Genomic DNA, 16,557 nt, shown 5'->3' with positions numbered 1-16,557 from the left:
TCCCTTAGAGGTTAGGAGATGCGGGCCTGAGGGGGAAGATGTGTAATGTGTGTGTGTCGGGGGAGGGGTTCAGCCATGCCCATTCTCCCACCTTTGTTCTCTGGGGACCAGCAAAAGGTGTCCCTTCTGTCTTAGGATCTGAGCAGACCTAAGAGGCTGCCCTCTTGAGGCTGTGGCTGGTTTAGACTGGGCCAGGCTGGCTGCCTGCAGGAAAGAATGGCTTCCGGAGAACGTGGAGGAGGTGGGAGCCAGGGGCTTTGCTCAGGCCCACCCACAGCTCTGCAAGTCCCACTGCTGCCTTCTGTCCTCTTCTCCTCCCAACATGGTCAAATCCTGTCAGGCTCACGGAGAGCAGCGTGGAAAGGGAAAGGGAGACGGGGAGGGAGTGGGAAGAGGGCAGCGAGACATCTGCTCCTCCTTTTTTCCTTCTTGCTGGAGGCAGGACCCCAGACTGACTTGGGGGAGCGTCTCACACCCCATGTTATTTCCCCCCTGAGTGTGAGCAGAACCTGTGACTGTGAGGGAAGATCACTCCTGTGATGAGGTCGCTACTCCACTGACCTTGAATTAAGCGGATGGAAGAACATCCATCATGGGCATGCCCTGCTCAGGCGAGCCCTTTAAAGAAGGCGACACGTCAGGGTTTTTCAAAATGCTGACACGCTGACATGCAGGGGGTCTCTGGAGGGGGCATGTGGCAAGGACCCAGGGCAGCCTCTGGGAGCTAAGAGTGACCCTCATTGCCAACAGCCAAGGGAAAAGCAGGGACTTTAGTCCTACAACTGTAGGCAACTGAATTCCGCCCATAATTCGAGCTTGGGAGAGAACCCTGAAACGGGTGAGATCACAGCCCTGGCTGACAAGAGACCTTGGTTTCAAATGGGTGAGACTGCCAGAGGGCACGGGTGCCTCACAGAAACTGTGAGATAGTAAGTTTGTGTTGTTTTAAGCTGCTAAGTGTGTGGAATTTGTTATGCAGCAACAGGAAATTAATACAGGCAGTGTCCATTGGCCTTACTATGCCTCCATTTTAGAACATTCCCACTAACCCCTGGCTTCCCTGGCTTTCTTCTTAGCCAGAAAGAGCAGGAGAGCTAACAACCCACAGAGAGCTGCCCCCAACCCCGACTTGGGATCTGCTGAAAGGTCCCCTCAGCCCAAAGGAATCTGCCATATCTCCTGCCTGGCTCTAGTGTCTAGTGTCTAAAACTCACCAGTACTCATGTGGCCAACAATTATTCATTGAGTGCTTTAGCAGTTATCTATTTTCACAGTCATGCAGTATAATAAATTACACAAAAACATAGTGAGCTAAAGTCATAACTAGTTATTGTTCTCTGAGTCTGTAGGTTGGCTTTTTGGTTTTTGTGGTCTCAGATGGCTCATTATGAGTCTGAAGTCCGCTGTGGGTCAGGTAAGTGGTTCTGCTCCTCTTGACTGGCTCCCTGGCACATCTGGGAGTCAGCTGGCCATGGATGGCCTCAGCTGGGCTGACTCAGCTCTGCTCTACATTCCTCTCACATCCCCTCAGCAGACCAGCAGGGTATATTGTCATGACAATGGCAGGACCCAAGAAAAATAAGCCCAGTTGTTCAGGAGGACAAGTGGGAGTGCATATGTGCTTTCCAAACCTCTGCTTGCAGTCATGTTTGCTAACATCCTATTGGCCAAAGCGGGCACACGTTGACCTCAGACACAAAGTGCCAGGGGCCTATACAATTACAGAAAGAAAGGAGGCCATTGAAGCAATCAACATGTCACAAAGGCCAAATATACACGGGCATTGTTCTGGGCTCTGAAAGGCAAAGACTCTAAGCATAGCTGGCAAGGCTCTGTGCAGTGAACAAGGACAGTGATGGCCTGAAAAAGGATTGGAGAAGCAGCAGGACCAGTGACAGGAAATTTGGATTGTTTTCCAAGTGTGATGGGAATCCACTAGAAAGTTGTCATGGGGGTGGGGTGACCATGTGATCTGATTGTGTTTTTCCCTTTGGCTGTTACATTGAGAGTGGATGAATGTTAGGAAGACAAGAGCAAAGGCAAGGAGATAAGTTAGTGGAGAAGGGAGGGGACTGTTTTGCGCTGTGTTTGGAGGCGGAGCTGGTAGAAATTACTGAGGCTTTGGATGTGGAGATTAAAGGAGGAGAAAGAATCAAAGTTTGTGGCTTGAACAACCTTTTGACCAGAGAGGTGCCACTTACAAAGACCGAGTAGAAGCACAGAACAGGTTGGGAGGAGGGATCAAGAGTTCAGCTTTGAATGTACTGGGTGTACCGGTTAACAGTGCAGATACCGGTTAATAATGTGGATTGACCCTTTACTGGTTAAAAATACAAATTTTGTAATCAAAGAAAACACGATAATTTCAAGAGAAACATCAAAAAGTGCTTTATTCAAAGTAATGTCCATCGCTAGCTACACGTTTCCCTCATCTTTCAGGTAATTTGTGGATATTGTCCCAATAGAATTTTTCTTGTTTTGAGGCAGACCATTCAGAGACCCAATTTTCCACATCTTCGTATGTTTTGAAGTGCTGCTCAGAAAGTGTGTGTGCCATTGATCGGAATGTAATCTGAAGGGGCCTTTGAGGGAGGCAATCAATCAATATATCTCTCTCACATCAGTGTCTCTCTCTCTCTCTCTCTCTCTCTCTCTCTCTCTCTCTTTCTCTCTTTCTCTCTCCCCCTCTAAAAGAAATAATATATATATATACATACACACACACATATATATATATATATATATATATATATATATATGTATATATATAAATATATTACAGCTTGCTCATCAAGACTTTCAATACCCTTGCCTCCAGGACCCACCAATCTATTAAGTCATAAATTCTGCCCCACCCAACTAGTTTTCTGCCTTGCAAGACCCAACCTCTGGGCAAGTCTTCTTTCTGAAGTTCTAGACCAGTGATGGTGAACCTATGACACGTGTGTCAGAGGTGACACGCGAACTCATTTTTTTGGTTGATTTTTCTTTGTTAAATGGCATTTAAATATCCTATCTAATAATAGACAAACAGGGTAATTGACCGTACCTTCGCTACACCTCCCATTGGCTAATCAACGTAATATGCAAATTAACCGCCAACAAAGATGGCGGTTAATTTGCATACATAGGCTCCAAGCGGTGGAGCGAAGACAAGGTGAGCCGGAGCCGCGAAGATGGAAGATGGAAGGTGGCTCCGGCCGGAGCCAAGGCCTGGGTCCTGGGTGCCGGAGGAAAACCGGTGCCGGCAGCCAGGAGAAGGGAAGGCCTATTGCACGAATCTCTTCGTGCAGCAGTCCTCTTATATAAAATAAATATCAAAAATATAAATCTTTGTTTTACTATGGTTGCAAATATCAAAAAATTTCTATATGTGACACGGCACCAGAGTTAAGTTAGGGTTTTTCAAAATGCTGACACGCCAAGCTCAAAAGGTTCGCCATCACTGTTCTAGACCCATATGTCCAATGGCCAGGTTGTCTCACAAGCATCTCCCACTTAGTACAGTCACATGTTGCTTAGCAACTGGGATATGTTCTAAGAAATGCATCACTTGGTAATTTCATCATTGTGCGGACATCACAGAGTACACTTACACAAACCTAGATGGTATAGCTTGCTACATATGTAGGCTATATGATATAGCCTCTTGCTGCTAGGCTACAAGCCCATACAGCATACCTATAAAACAACACAAGATTAAATCAGGCACCAAACACAGAGCATTGTCTTCTTTCCAAAGTGATTTGGCCCTGCAGTCGGTGTTGATGGTTGACCTGGATCAACCCATGACTTCGTGTGTTTGGGATTCTCAAAATAAATCCACTTTTCATCGCCAGTCGCAATTCAATGCAAAAAAAGACTTTCTTTCGTGCCGTTGAAGCAACATTTTACTGATGACTTTTCGGTTTTCCATTTGTCTTTCGTTCAGTTGATGTGGCACCCATTTTCCTTTCTTTAAAATCTTTCCCATTGCTTGTAAAGGATCAGAAATAGTTTGCTGAGCAACGTTTAATCTTTCTGCAAGTTGTTTTTGAGTTTGACACGCATCTTCATCCAATAATGCTTGTAGTTGTTGGTCTTCAAATTTTTTTGGTTGACCTGGACCAGTGGTTCTCAACCTTCCTAATGCCGCGACCCTTTAATACAGTTCCTCATGTTGTGGTGACCCCTAACCATAAAAGTATTTTCCTTGCTACTTCATAACTGTAATTTTGCTACTGTTATGAATCGTAATGTAAATATCTAATATGCAGGATGTATTTTTATTGTTCGCGACCCACAGGTTGAGAACCGCTCAACTTTAGAGCCTTATCTTTTTTAGGAGCTGATATTTCCCGGGGCAAGCAGCTGAATTATTTTTGCTTGGTCCTAGTATTATTTAACACAGGGACATGAAAGTGTGTTCATTCAGTTCTCATTAAGTAATGGAGTATCCTCAGGCAAGAGCTTTTTTAAAAAAACGAAACTATTATATTGTGTTTATTCTGCTGGGCAGTTCTCGGTACTTTATGGATATTAACTCATTTAATTTTTACAACAACTCAGTGAAATGGCCACTGTTATTTGCCCCATGTTGTAGATGTTACCCTTTCAAACACAAATTAAGTAGCCTGTCTGAGGTCACACAATTGGTAAATGGCAATGAATCTGGGCCCCAGAGTCCAAACTCTTAATCTTTCTCTTGTTTAGCTACTTCACTTCTGTTTTTCCTCATATACAATGAGGGGGTTGGCCCAGATGATAATGGCTGGGAATTGGGGGAAAGGGGAGGTATAAAGAAAGAATCACTCATGACACTTGTGAAAGTTGGTCAGGCAGACTTTATTCAAGATGGGCTATTACAATGGTGTTTTGTAGTAGGGGAAAGATCCTGCTCAACCGTGAACACAATAAGGAAAAGTAGAGATTTATCACCCAGGTGTGGGTGGGAGGGTGGGATCAGTGGGTAGAAAATTACTAAGAGGCAGGGTCCTACTTTGCTTAAACGACAGGATTTTTATTGAAGGCAGGCCACAGTGAAAAGATATCAAGGTGGTCAGACAACAGTGGGAGGTTTCACTAAACCGACTCAGCAGGATTCTTGATAAAAGTGACAATACAAAGATGAACTGGAAACCCAAAAGTCGGGGCCTAGTTGAGAAGAGAGTTCAGAGGAGTCTGACTAGAGTTTGGTCAAGGAAAGAATCTTTGTTAGGAGGAAAAACTTCCTCTACCATCTGATGTTAAGAGATCAGGGCCTGCAGCTCCCGGGCAGCAGCTCCTGACTGAAGAGAAGATACGGAGTGGGCGCTACCTCCTGGCTTAAACGGAAGTGATGTTGAGTTGAATTCTGAAGATGAAGACGCATTAGACTCTGGACTTCACTTACAGGAAGATAAGGAAGATGGGACCATTACAACAGCAGAGATCTCAGATTTCCCTACAGATGGACTAAAAACTGAAGCAGAAGCAAATGTAAATGCCTATACAGAGTGTTCTTCTGGAATTCCCTTACTTATGTGGAATAGATTTCAAGAATTTCATAAAAACACTGTGAACTTCAAGATTCAGAAGGAAAAAAAGGAAATGCTCTAGAAAAGGTTAATTGAAGAATCTCATAGTGAACAGTCCTCAAGTGAAACCCAGTGAAAGGAACTAAGTATTTTAGAGTCAATGGCAGGTTTGAACTTACTGTTAAAAAGAAAAATAGTGAGCCCTGTAAGGTCTGGGGCTGGGAAAATAGGGTCTTTCCTGATCCCACCCGCTGAGTTGGACAAAACAACCCAGAACTGCCGAGCCACATCCTGCTGGACAATAGCTGCCATCCTGGGACCCACCAGAGCATCCTGTTGTGCTGATGGACAATAAATAACTACCCGAGACTTCTCAAGATGGCTAGGGTGCAGATGCACAAACTTCCTGCTCATAAATCACCCGCCACAAGCTACCTCCGATAAACCTGATTGGTCCAACATCAGCATAAAAAATCTCTGCCAGGCATAGGTGGGTGTGACTCCCCCGGCCTGCACCCCCAGACCGCGGGACCTCACCCGAGAGCTTCCAATAAACGCGATATTTCGCTCTTACCCTGCTTGTCTTGGTCAATTTATTGGCTTTGGTCAGATTAAATCTTACATCTCAGATTAAACCTTACAAGCCCTAGCTGGTTTGGCTCAGTGGATAGAGCTTTGGCCTGTGAACTGAAAGGTCCCAGGTTTGATTCCGGTCAAGGGCCGGGTTGTGGGCTCGATCCCCAGTGGGGGACTTTCAGGAGGCAGCCAGTCCATGATTCTCTCTCATCATGGATGTTTCTATCTCTCTCTCCCTCTTCCTTCCTCTCTGAAATCGATAAAAATATGTATTTTTTAAAAACCACACAAATGTATTTAAAAAAAATATTGAGAAGTCAGGCCTTGAAAAGAGCATAAACCAGGCTATGGATGAGTAAAATATAGAGAAGGCTGAGGAACTCAGCCACCAACTATCTACCCAATAGCTTGATGTAAAAATTGGCAAAGTGATTGCCTGCCACAACTTTGTAAAAGCCCAAAAGGAAGCTGAAAATTCACAGGTTGCTGGGGGAAAAAAAGAAGAAACTTGCATGGGGATTTGAAGCAAAGAAGAGATGAGAAACCAAAAGCAACATGGGATATATGTCACTTGCCAGAGTTCTTAAAGACATTTATCTGAGTTTTTACTTGAGTCTTCAGTTGCTCAATTTACTGAAAAGATTTTACTGCTTATGTTACATACTAGGGGCTCAGTGCACGAAGATTTGTGCATGGGGGGTGGGGGGGGTCCCTCAGCCTGACCTGTACCCTCTTCAATCTGGGAGCTCTCAGGGGAGCCCTCTCCAATCCAGGAGTTTCTGTCTGTCTTTGCAATCATATGAGCGAATTGTCTGAGACCCCCAACCCAGTTTGGTTTGTTGCTCACAGAATAATAGAGGCTTTTTTTTTTTCTTTGCTTCATTGGTGGAGATTTCCTGGAAGTTTTAGGATATCTTCCCTTTAATTTTTCCTAGACACTCTGATTTTACTTATGTCTCTCACCTTTGCTTTCTCTCCATCCCCCACCGCAACAGTAACTTGCTCCAGGCTCACTTTGCTCTAGTGTCTAGGAAATCCGTCTGCCACCAGAACTACGATTCCCAGCATTCCTGATGCTCCCCGAGCTCTCTCGGCTTCTGCTTCTAGTCCTGGGGCTGCCACCAGAACTACTATCCCCAGAATTCTTGGTGCTCCCCGCGCTCTTGGTTTTCCCTTCCTGCTCTGTCTCCGTCCCACGACCTCCCACTCTGCCAAGTCCTCCAAGCCACCAGCTCTCCCTCTCTGCTCTCCATCTGGTGGCTTGGGGAGCCAAGTTCCCCAAGCCATTCCACTTTCGGCCGGCTATCCCACTCTGCTCTCTGCCTGGCACCTTGGGGGAGCGACTGAGGGAGCCACGTCCCCCCCCCCCCCCCAAACCACTGGCTCTCCCGTTCTGCTCTCCACCTGGTGCCTGTGTATGCAAATCAGCCTGCCATCTTTGTTGGGTTAATTTGCATACTCACTCCTGATTGGCTGGTGAGCATTGTAGAGGGACGGTCAATTTACATGTTTCTCTTTTATTATATAGGCTGTCAGGAAATTGATAGAAGTGGAAAAATTAAGCATAAAATTTGAGAGTTAATTATCAAATCTTTTCAATCTTTTTCTAAAGAGTTCATTCTTTTGAAGTGAATGGAATGGAGTGTTCTGTTATTTGTACAAGGAATCTAAGTACATATACAGGGAAGAAATAGGATTTTATTTAGGTATTTATTTATACAGTGTGGGGCAAAAGTAGGTTTACAGTTGCTCATATGGCAAATAATACAATAATACAATAATAAATACTATAAGAATAAACTGTTTTGTGTACTGACCTACAGTATAAAATCAATTTTACTTTCCATCCATTTGGTATAGCATAGCCAATAAGTTCATGTACTTTCTTTTTTAAAAAATATATTTCTTTATTGATTTCAGAGAGGAAGAGAAGAGAGAGAGATAGAAATATCAATGATGAGAGAGAATCATTGATCAGCTGCCTCCTGCACAGCCCCCACTGGGGATGGAGCCACAACGTAGGCATGTGCCCTTAGCTGGAATCAAACCTGGGACCCTTCAGTCCTCAGGCTGACGCTCTATCCACTGAGCCAAGTCGGCTAGGGCGTTCATGTACTTTCTTATCTATACTCAGTGTAACTGCACTTTTTTTGGAATTGTGTTTTTAAGATTGGCATTTGTTTATAATGGATTAATCACAGTACAAGAAGGTCTCAATTGATATTATCTTTACAAGCGACTATTTTAATGTTACAAAAGTAATCTTTGGTTCTTTATTGGATGCAGTAGAGTCGATACTTCACAGTCACATAATAAAAGCAATTGATTTATTTTTGTGTACCTTCAGAGAAAATATCACAGTGAAGAGAGAGAGAGAGAGAGAGAGAGAGAGAGAGAGAGAGAGAATGGGGCAGTTTATTTACGGCTGGATCACATTCCCATGGGCGTGCTCTGTGAATGACTCAAAGGAATGGTTAGAACAGAGGTTCTCAATCTGTGGGTCACAACCCCTTTGGGGGTCGAACGACCCTTTCACAGGGGTCGCCTAAGACCATCGGAAAACACATATATAATTACATATTGTTTTTGTGATTAATCACTATGCTTTAATTATGTTCAATTTGTAACAATGAAAATACATTCTGCATATCAGATATTTACTTTACGATTCATAACAGTAGCAAAATTACAGTTAGGAAGTAGCAAGGAAAATACTTTTATGGTTGGGGGTCACCACAACATGAGGACCTGTATTAAAGGGTCACGGCGTTAGGAAGGTTGAGAACCACTGGGTTAGAACTTGGGGCTCATCTAACTTAGCTGGGAAAAGTGATGGGGAGAAAAGGCTCCTATGGGAAGAACAAATAGGTTTCTTTAGGAAAGACAAGTGGGTTTTGGGGAGAACAAAGGGAGATAAGAATGTTTGCTTCTGTAGGTGCATGTGGTCTCTCTGTCTTCAGAGCCATAAAATATCCCTGGAGAAGGGATTTATGGTACATTTGCTCTTGTTCTTTCTCCTGGGAGCAGACTCACCCAAAGGAAGGAATTTATGGCAGTCCTCACTTCTCAGAAGTTTTTGCTTTTAGTTAGATAAGAGATGTTTTGAGAAGGCTTCTATTGCTTCTGTTGAATCTCAAATGTCTTCAGCTTAAAATAATCTTTATATCAACTCTGGGGTTCCAAGTGGGCCCCCTAGGGCTTATCCAGTTCCATCTTTCTTTGGTTCACTGTGAAATGGCAAATGACAACCTGAGATACGTTGCAGGACCAAATGCTGGGGCCACAGCTGGGGGGCTGGGACCTGAAGAGGCTGTTCTTTGAAACTGAAACTCTCCTGATGGGAGGGGGGTGTGTGTTCAGAGGAGGGGCTGGGCTGGGCAGGAACTTCAGTTGAGCTCTGAGGCTTTTTGGATTTGGATTGGTGAAGGGAAGTGGGCAAGAGCATTGCAGGGGCAGAAACAGCACCAGGAGGGAAGGGATTTATACTTATGGGCACATAGTTTATGCTTGGTAGCCATCTACACTTCATCTCATTCTGTCCTCCCAATAATCCTGTTGCCAGTTCCAAGTGGGGAGAAAAGGCTCCTATGGGAAGAACAAATAGGTTTTTTTTAGGAAAGACAAGTGGGTTTGGGGGAGAACAAAGGGAGATAAGAATGTTTGCTTCGGTAGGTTCATGTAGTCTCTCTGTCTTCAGAGACCACATGAACCACACTTCAAAAGGCCAAAACTCAAAATGTTAGAGTTTGGAGTAAGGGAATGTTTGTTATCAAGAAGGCACCAACAGAGAAGATAGGAGCCTTGATCCTCAAGTCCATCTTTTAAAAGTATGGAGTTTAGGATTCTTTTATATCAAGGGGAGGGAAAATGGAAAAGGCTGTTTTTATAAAAACCCAAACCTGAAACACACACACACACACACACACACACACACACACAACCCAAGCCTGAAGCAGGATTCCTTTAAAGATTAGCACATCTAAAGAAGGAGCTATTGTGCCCTGGGCAGTTTTGCTAAGTGGTTAGAGTGTTTGATTGCCCATTCAGGGCACATACTTCCCTTTAGGCACTTTCTTGTGCTCCATTATGCTCTGCTTGGGGCTCTCACCTTTCCCAGCAATTGTCTTGTTATTCTCATTATAGGTCTCATGATTAACTGCCTTGGGCTTCCAGTAAACCACCTCACCCAGTTTCCAGTGGACCTTCTACCCCTGTCCCCCACCTGCACCTGGTTTGACCGGCTACTCTGACTGACCCTTACAAGAGATATAAATATCCCGTTCCCCCTACTCTGCCTGCTGATGCCAGTTCAGTCTCAGCCCTTCGGCTAGTGTAACTGGACAATCAATGGGTCCTTACTGCCTGTCACTACTTGAGCCAATTAAGCAGAGCGTTTATTCCAATACTGCTGGCAGTACAGGAGAGCAGCAGGTCAGCCACAAAAGTCAGCTCTGCACCACACCTTAAGCAAGCTGCTTATATTGAGTAGAAGGACAAAGATTACATGGGGAAGGAGGCAAAAGGGTATGCCAGATGGGCAGTTTACAGATATGGGGATTTGCAAAGGCCTGCAGGTATGCAAAGGCTGGGGGTCTTCAAAGGGCTGGTGGCTCTGGTTTCTACAACAAGGTTGTTAATCTTTCCATGATAATGGGCAGCTCCCAGTTGGAGAGGATGGGCCGAATTTCCAGGTGAGCTCCCAGTCCCAGGTTTACTCTCTCTAGAAATCAATGGAAAAAAATATTCTTGGATGAGAATTTAAAAGAAAAAAAGGCGCTATTATGAAGGCCCTGGGAACAAAGAAGTCTTGAATAAGATGGAGCCAGAGAGACCGAGCATTTCACTCTGCTACCAACCCTGTAAGGTAGATATTAGTTGAGTCCCATTTATCAGATTTGGCAACCAAGGCACAAGTGCAAGTAATTTACCCAGGTTGCCAGAGTCAGTAGGTGAGGTCGGCAGGATTGAAACCAGGTCTGTATGGCTTCAAGGTGGGGATTATCCCAGAACAGTGAAGACCACGGGCAGGGGTACAGTGAGCTGGGAAGGGAGACTGTGGCCAGACCTTGGAGATCAGAGGCTGAGACCATATTCAGTGTCAAAGCGCCACTCTAGTCATTAGAAAAGCACCTGGCAACTCCACCCAGGATTTCTCTGAGAGCCAGAGACAGGCTGGTGCTAGTTCTCCCAATACAGGTGTTCACTGTGGTCTGAGGTAATATGTGTAAGGTCTGGGCTGGGAAAATAGGGTCTTTCCTGATCCCACCCGCTGAGTTGGACAAAACAACCCAGAACTGCCGAGCCACATCCTGCTGGACAATAGCGGCCATCCTGGGACCCACCAGAGCATCCTGTTGTGCTGATGGCCAATAAATAACCACCGGAGACTTCTCAAGATGGCTAGGGTGCAGATGCACAAACTTTCCACTCATAAATTACCCGCCATAAGCACCTCAGATAAACCTGATTGGTCCAACAGCAGCATAAAAAATCTCTGCCAGGCATAGGCGGGTGTGACTCCCCCGGCCTGCACCCCCAGACTGCGGGACCTCACCCGAGAGCTTCCAATAAACGCGATATTTCGCTGTTACCCTGCTTGTCTTGGTCAATTTATTGGCTTTGATCAGATTAAATCTTACATCTCAGATTAAACCTTACATTAAACCTAACAATATGGAAGTTCCCAGGAAAGCTTGCCATAAGCCAGAGAAGAAGGTGGGGAGTGGGGAAGGGGAGTGCCTCCAGGCTGTGAAAGCCCTCTGGCCTGTCTTTCCTCTCTCCAGGTGATCTAGGCCCTGCCCATCCCCAGCTGGTCACTCAGAGCACCCACCACACCGTGGGCACTAGGGGGTACACAGGCCCCTTTGCTGTCTGCCTCCTTGCTGCCGGAAAGGCGGGCTGCAGTTGACATCTCCTCCTACCTGGCTGCCACAAAGTTCCTCCCCTCCTTCTTTCTTGGGACTGAGAAAATGAAAATTAACAAGAAATGAGAAGTTAAAAATATGCTCTGCAATTCATTGGGCTGGGATAACAAAGATAAGGCCAGCTACAGTGTAAAACAGGAAACACCATTTTCTCCCAAGGACAAGCTGCAGCTGCAAAGTGTCATGAGAACTGCTTCCTTCTTTCTTTTAAAATTGTAATTGAATTTATTGGGGTGACACTGGTTAATAGCTTATATGTTTCAAGTGTACAATTATATAATACATCACCTGTATTATTGTCTTGTGTTTTCACCACCTATTGCTTTCTTTACTCACTGAGAAATCTTGCTCTCTAAAATCACAGAGAGAACAGAAACTTCGCTGTTTGAAACTGTATTAGTGAAACATCCCACTCTTGCCTGGAGCCCCTAATTCACTTTGACACAGAGAAGCAGCTTCAAATTACAACCCAGGTAGACAACAATAGATAAGGGATTTTTGGACACTCCCTTCCACATCTATCGTAACATTGTAGTTGCTAGGAAATGGGACCTCAGATCCACTTCGCAATCTAGATTTTACCACACACAGCTTTGCTTTGAGCCTACTCCGCCCTGTCCCAAAGCACACAACTTTTTCTTTTGTTTTCCTTCGTTTGGCCAGATGCCCCAGGGTTCCTCGCTGTGCTATAGAGTGTCCTTTGCAACTGACCAAAACAGCCTGCCTTTGTCAGACTATAGGCTTCTGCCTGGTGAGTAAGGGCTGACTGGGCTAGGACAGGACCCTCACACAGTGCCTGTTTCCAGATTTGACTTTATCTCCGTTAGGTCAGCCTGTTCGTTGGACGGGTGGAGAAGGAATGCAGAACACTGCATTCTTTTGGAAACCCGCAGTTTTCTTTATATAACTCTCTCCCCTTTATCTGGTGTTCATGGTGGGGCAGGCATTGGGCTGAGGGCTTTAACAATGCCATTTCACTCAACCCTCATCACACTGAGGCCCAGGGAGAGGTTAGAAAACTTGCCCATCAGTCATGCAGTTAGTAAGCAGCTCAGCTGGGATTGGAACACATGAAGTTTGGATATAGAGCTTGAGGACAGAATTTGAGTATAGAGCTCTTAACCACTAGGTCAGAAGTTCCTAAACCTAAACCTCTGGTGCTCTTAATATCTCAGTACTTTCCTCACTAAACGCCCAGGCCACAAGAAGTACTTAATAGTTTCATTCATTAAGTGTTAAGTTCATATAACTTAATAAGCACTTATAATAATTTAGTAGCTGTTTGAAAAAAAAATACATATAAATTAAAAGAAAAAATATTTTTATTTCATTCTTAAGTAACCCATACATAGTGTCAACCAATGGTCATCGATTCCAATTCAGCATCAGCAGGAATCCCCAATTTGGGATACAGCAAAGAAGAAAACTTAAGTGTCAACAGCTCAATTGTGATATAGCATAGCTATGGGAACAGCTCATTAGTGTTACAGCTCAGTTATGAAGCTACATGGCTGTGGAACAGCACTGTTGTGAGGTTGCCCCTGGGCAAGGTGGCCCTACCCTGATCTGCTCTGTTCCACATTGGTCTGCGCCTCTCCACTCTGGTCCAGTGAGGCTTCTTTGTCCTTTCAGCTCCAGCAGAAGAAAGACATCTTTCTTCCGTGCGTGCTCCCAGAGCCAGGGGGCAGCTGATTTAAATAGATAGAAGTTCCTAATCCTTGAAGTGTGATGAGTCCAAAAAGCACTGTCCTGACTGGCAGAATGAAGCAGTCCTGATTGGTTGGTGAAGATGCTGATGGGGGGAGAGGGGGGAAAATATAGCTGCACAACTATATTGGATGGGGAAAGTCTCAGTCCTACTGGTTTAAATACGATTCCAGGAACTCCTTTAGAAGGGCTGGCTGAGATGGCAGGAACACAGTGCAGGAAGGCAGTTCAATGCAGGCTTCTCCCTAAGGTGTGGATTGGGTGACAGGCTTCTGTTTGGAAATGATTGCGAGTGTGGACGAAAGGGGCCACATGCTGACCTGACAAACTCAGGAGAGGCCTGCATGGCAGTCTTGCAAACGCAGAGACCTAGAATAACCACAAAGGATGGTCTGAAATTAAACTTTAACTAAAAGCAGTTATGGTGGGCAGTTACGTCCTAAGCCGATATCTTCACTGATAAGGTCAACCTTTACTGTAACTGAGCCTATCTGTCTTTTTGCATCTAAGATAACATATCCTTGGGATGTCTGTGTAATTTGTGACTTCCCTTTTTATGGAGCCCCTGGGGCACAACCAGGTGTGCTGGTCCCAGGACAGATACCACAAATTCCTTCATCATCATGTTTAATTGTTCCTGCACCCACCTAAGTATGTGTCCATCATTTTACTTTTTATCCTATCACAGAGGTCCCCTCCCCCCCCTTTCGCTTAATCCCACCTCCTTAAATCTGTCACCAATGAATTTCATGTATAAATACGGATGTAACCCGGCCATTCTCCGGAGCATTATCTCAATTCGTTGAGGTTCTGCTTCCCGGCATATGTCGACAGTTTGGCTCAAATAAACTCACAAAAATTCTTTACAGGTTTCAATGGTTTTTTTACGTTAACACGAGGCTCTTTATAAATTTGAGCCCAGTTAACCACCAGGAGCCCTTCTTGGTGGGTATCTTCTTTCCGAGTGTCCATAACAGTAATGGGATGAGTGAGCTGGTTGGGCACTGCACAACTTCTCAAACTTTGGAATGAGATTTGGATACCACACCTGCTGGGGTCCAATCCCAGCGGGTCCAGGGGTCCCCAAAGGTGTGGACGGAGTCGGCGAAGAAGGAATGACACGAAGACAGCCTTCAGTTGATCAGCAGCCTAGTCAGGACCTCTAGCCAGGATCTCCAGCCAAAGTTCTGGTCGGAGTTCTGGTTAGGAACTGATGAGGATCTGATGTTTATTGTCTTGTTACATCCGTATTTATACCAGCCGATTTTAATCCTGTCAATTTCTATTACAAAGGTTAGGGCGTTTCTTATCTCCATTCCAGGGAGTAAAGATTATGTAGCTTAACTACCCGCCTGGCGCTTAATTAAGGGGTTGTATCCCCTCCCTAACCTCAGGGAAAGATCCCCACCTGGGGAAACAACCTTTCTCCGAGAGGTGACCTTGGTTAAAACACATGGCGCTAAAGAGAGCAAACATATTAAGAACATATGCTATATATGCCAGGTCCCTTGAAACATATGCTGTGCAGATGTTTCTTTCCTGCAGCGACTGTGTCAGCAGCAGGATGGACCGGCTCCCGGGACACACCCTCATTCCACATTAATTTTTCTCATGGTACTTGCTTTAAAAAAAATTATCTTTATTGTTGAAAGTATTACAGATGTCACCTTACTTTTTTGTTTTTATCCCGTTGACCCCCTCCACCCTGTGCCCACCCTATTGTCTGTGTCTGTGGGCTATGCATATATGCATATAAATTCCCCAGGTTAATCATTCCTCGCTCCCCTCACCTCCACCTTCTCTCTGAAACTAGCTTTTTATCACAGAAGCACCAAAAGCTCAGCTTCACAAAGATATCATGTTAGGGGACCCACTCAGAACCCTAGATTTGTATAAAGATTATTTTAAACTGAAGACATTTGAGATTCAACAGAGCTTCCTTTATCTGAGTAAAAGCAGCAACTTCTGAGAAATGAGAACCATAAATCCCAGAGGAGTTTCATGGCCACAAAGAAGACAGAAAGACCACTCATACCTGCATAAACAATTATCACAAATTTTTTTGTTGCCAGTTTGTCCTCTTTAAAACCCATTTATTTTTCCTAAAGAAACCTACAGGGCAGAGCCGGTGTGACTCAGAGATTGAGCATTGGTCCATGAACCAAGAAGTCACTGGTTCAATTCCCAGTCAAGGTACATGCCCAGGTTTCCGGCTTGATCCCCAGTGGAGGGGAGTGCAGGAGGCAGCTAATCGATGATGTTTCTCTCTCATCGATGTTTCTCTCTTTCTATCCCTCTCACTTCCTCTCTCTCTAAAGAACAAAAACATTTTTTAAAAAAACGAAACCTACAGGGTGTCCCCCACCCCCAAATGTATATACTTTTTTAAAAGAAAAATATTTTTATTGATTTCAGAGAGGAAGGGAGGATAGAGAGATAGAAACATCAATGATCAGCTGCCTCCTGCACGCCCCCTACTGGGGATCGAGTCCACAATCCAGGCATGTGCCCTTGGCCGGAATCGAACCTAGGACCCTTCAGTCCACAGGCTGATGCTCTATCCACTGAGCCAAACCAGCTAGGGCAATATATATACTCTTTAACAGTTAATAGCTCAATTTTGAAAATGAAGTGTATTTTAATAAACACTACCTTTATAATTATTCAAAGTGTATGTATACATTTTTGGGGACACCTTATATTTGTCCTTCCTACAGAAGCCTTTTCTTCCCACTCTCCTTCCTGTACTAACCTAGAGATATAAGCCCCAAATTCTAACCACCCTTTTGAGTTACTCATCACTGAGCACTCCTGTATGTATTGGTGTTACATTCAAAAATAAACTTTTTCTTTTG

At 44.6% G+C, this 16,557-nt stretch overlaps 1 pseudogene; it reads left to right on the top strand.

The window, feature by feature from the left end:
• The window catches only part of LOC102436413, a 16,927-nt pseudogene extending 6,602 nt beyond the window's left edge, over positions 1-10,325 (top strand).
• The last annotated feature ends 6,232 nt before the right edge of the window (positions 10,326-16,557 follow it).

The sequence above is a fragment of the Myotis lucifugus genome, unplaced genomic scaffold (genome assembly GCF_000147115.1).
Source record: "Myotis lucifugus unplaced genomic scaffold, Myoluc2.0 scaffold_6, whole genome shotgun sequence".
NCBI lineage: Eukaryota > Metazoa > Chordata > Mammalia > Chiroptera > Vespertilionidae > Myotis > Myotis lucifugus.
Note: the sequence above shows the minus strand (reverse complement) of the source record. Positions and strands in the feature narration are given on the sequence as shown.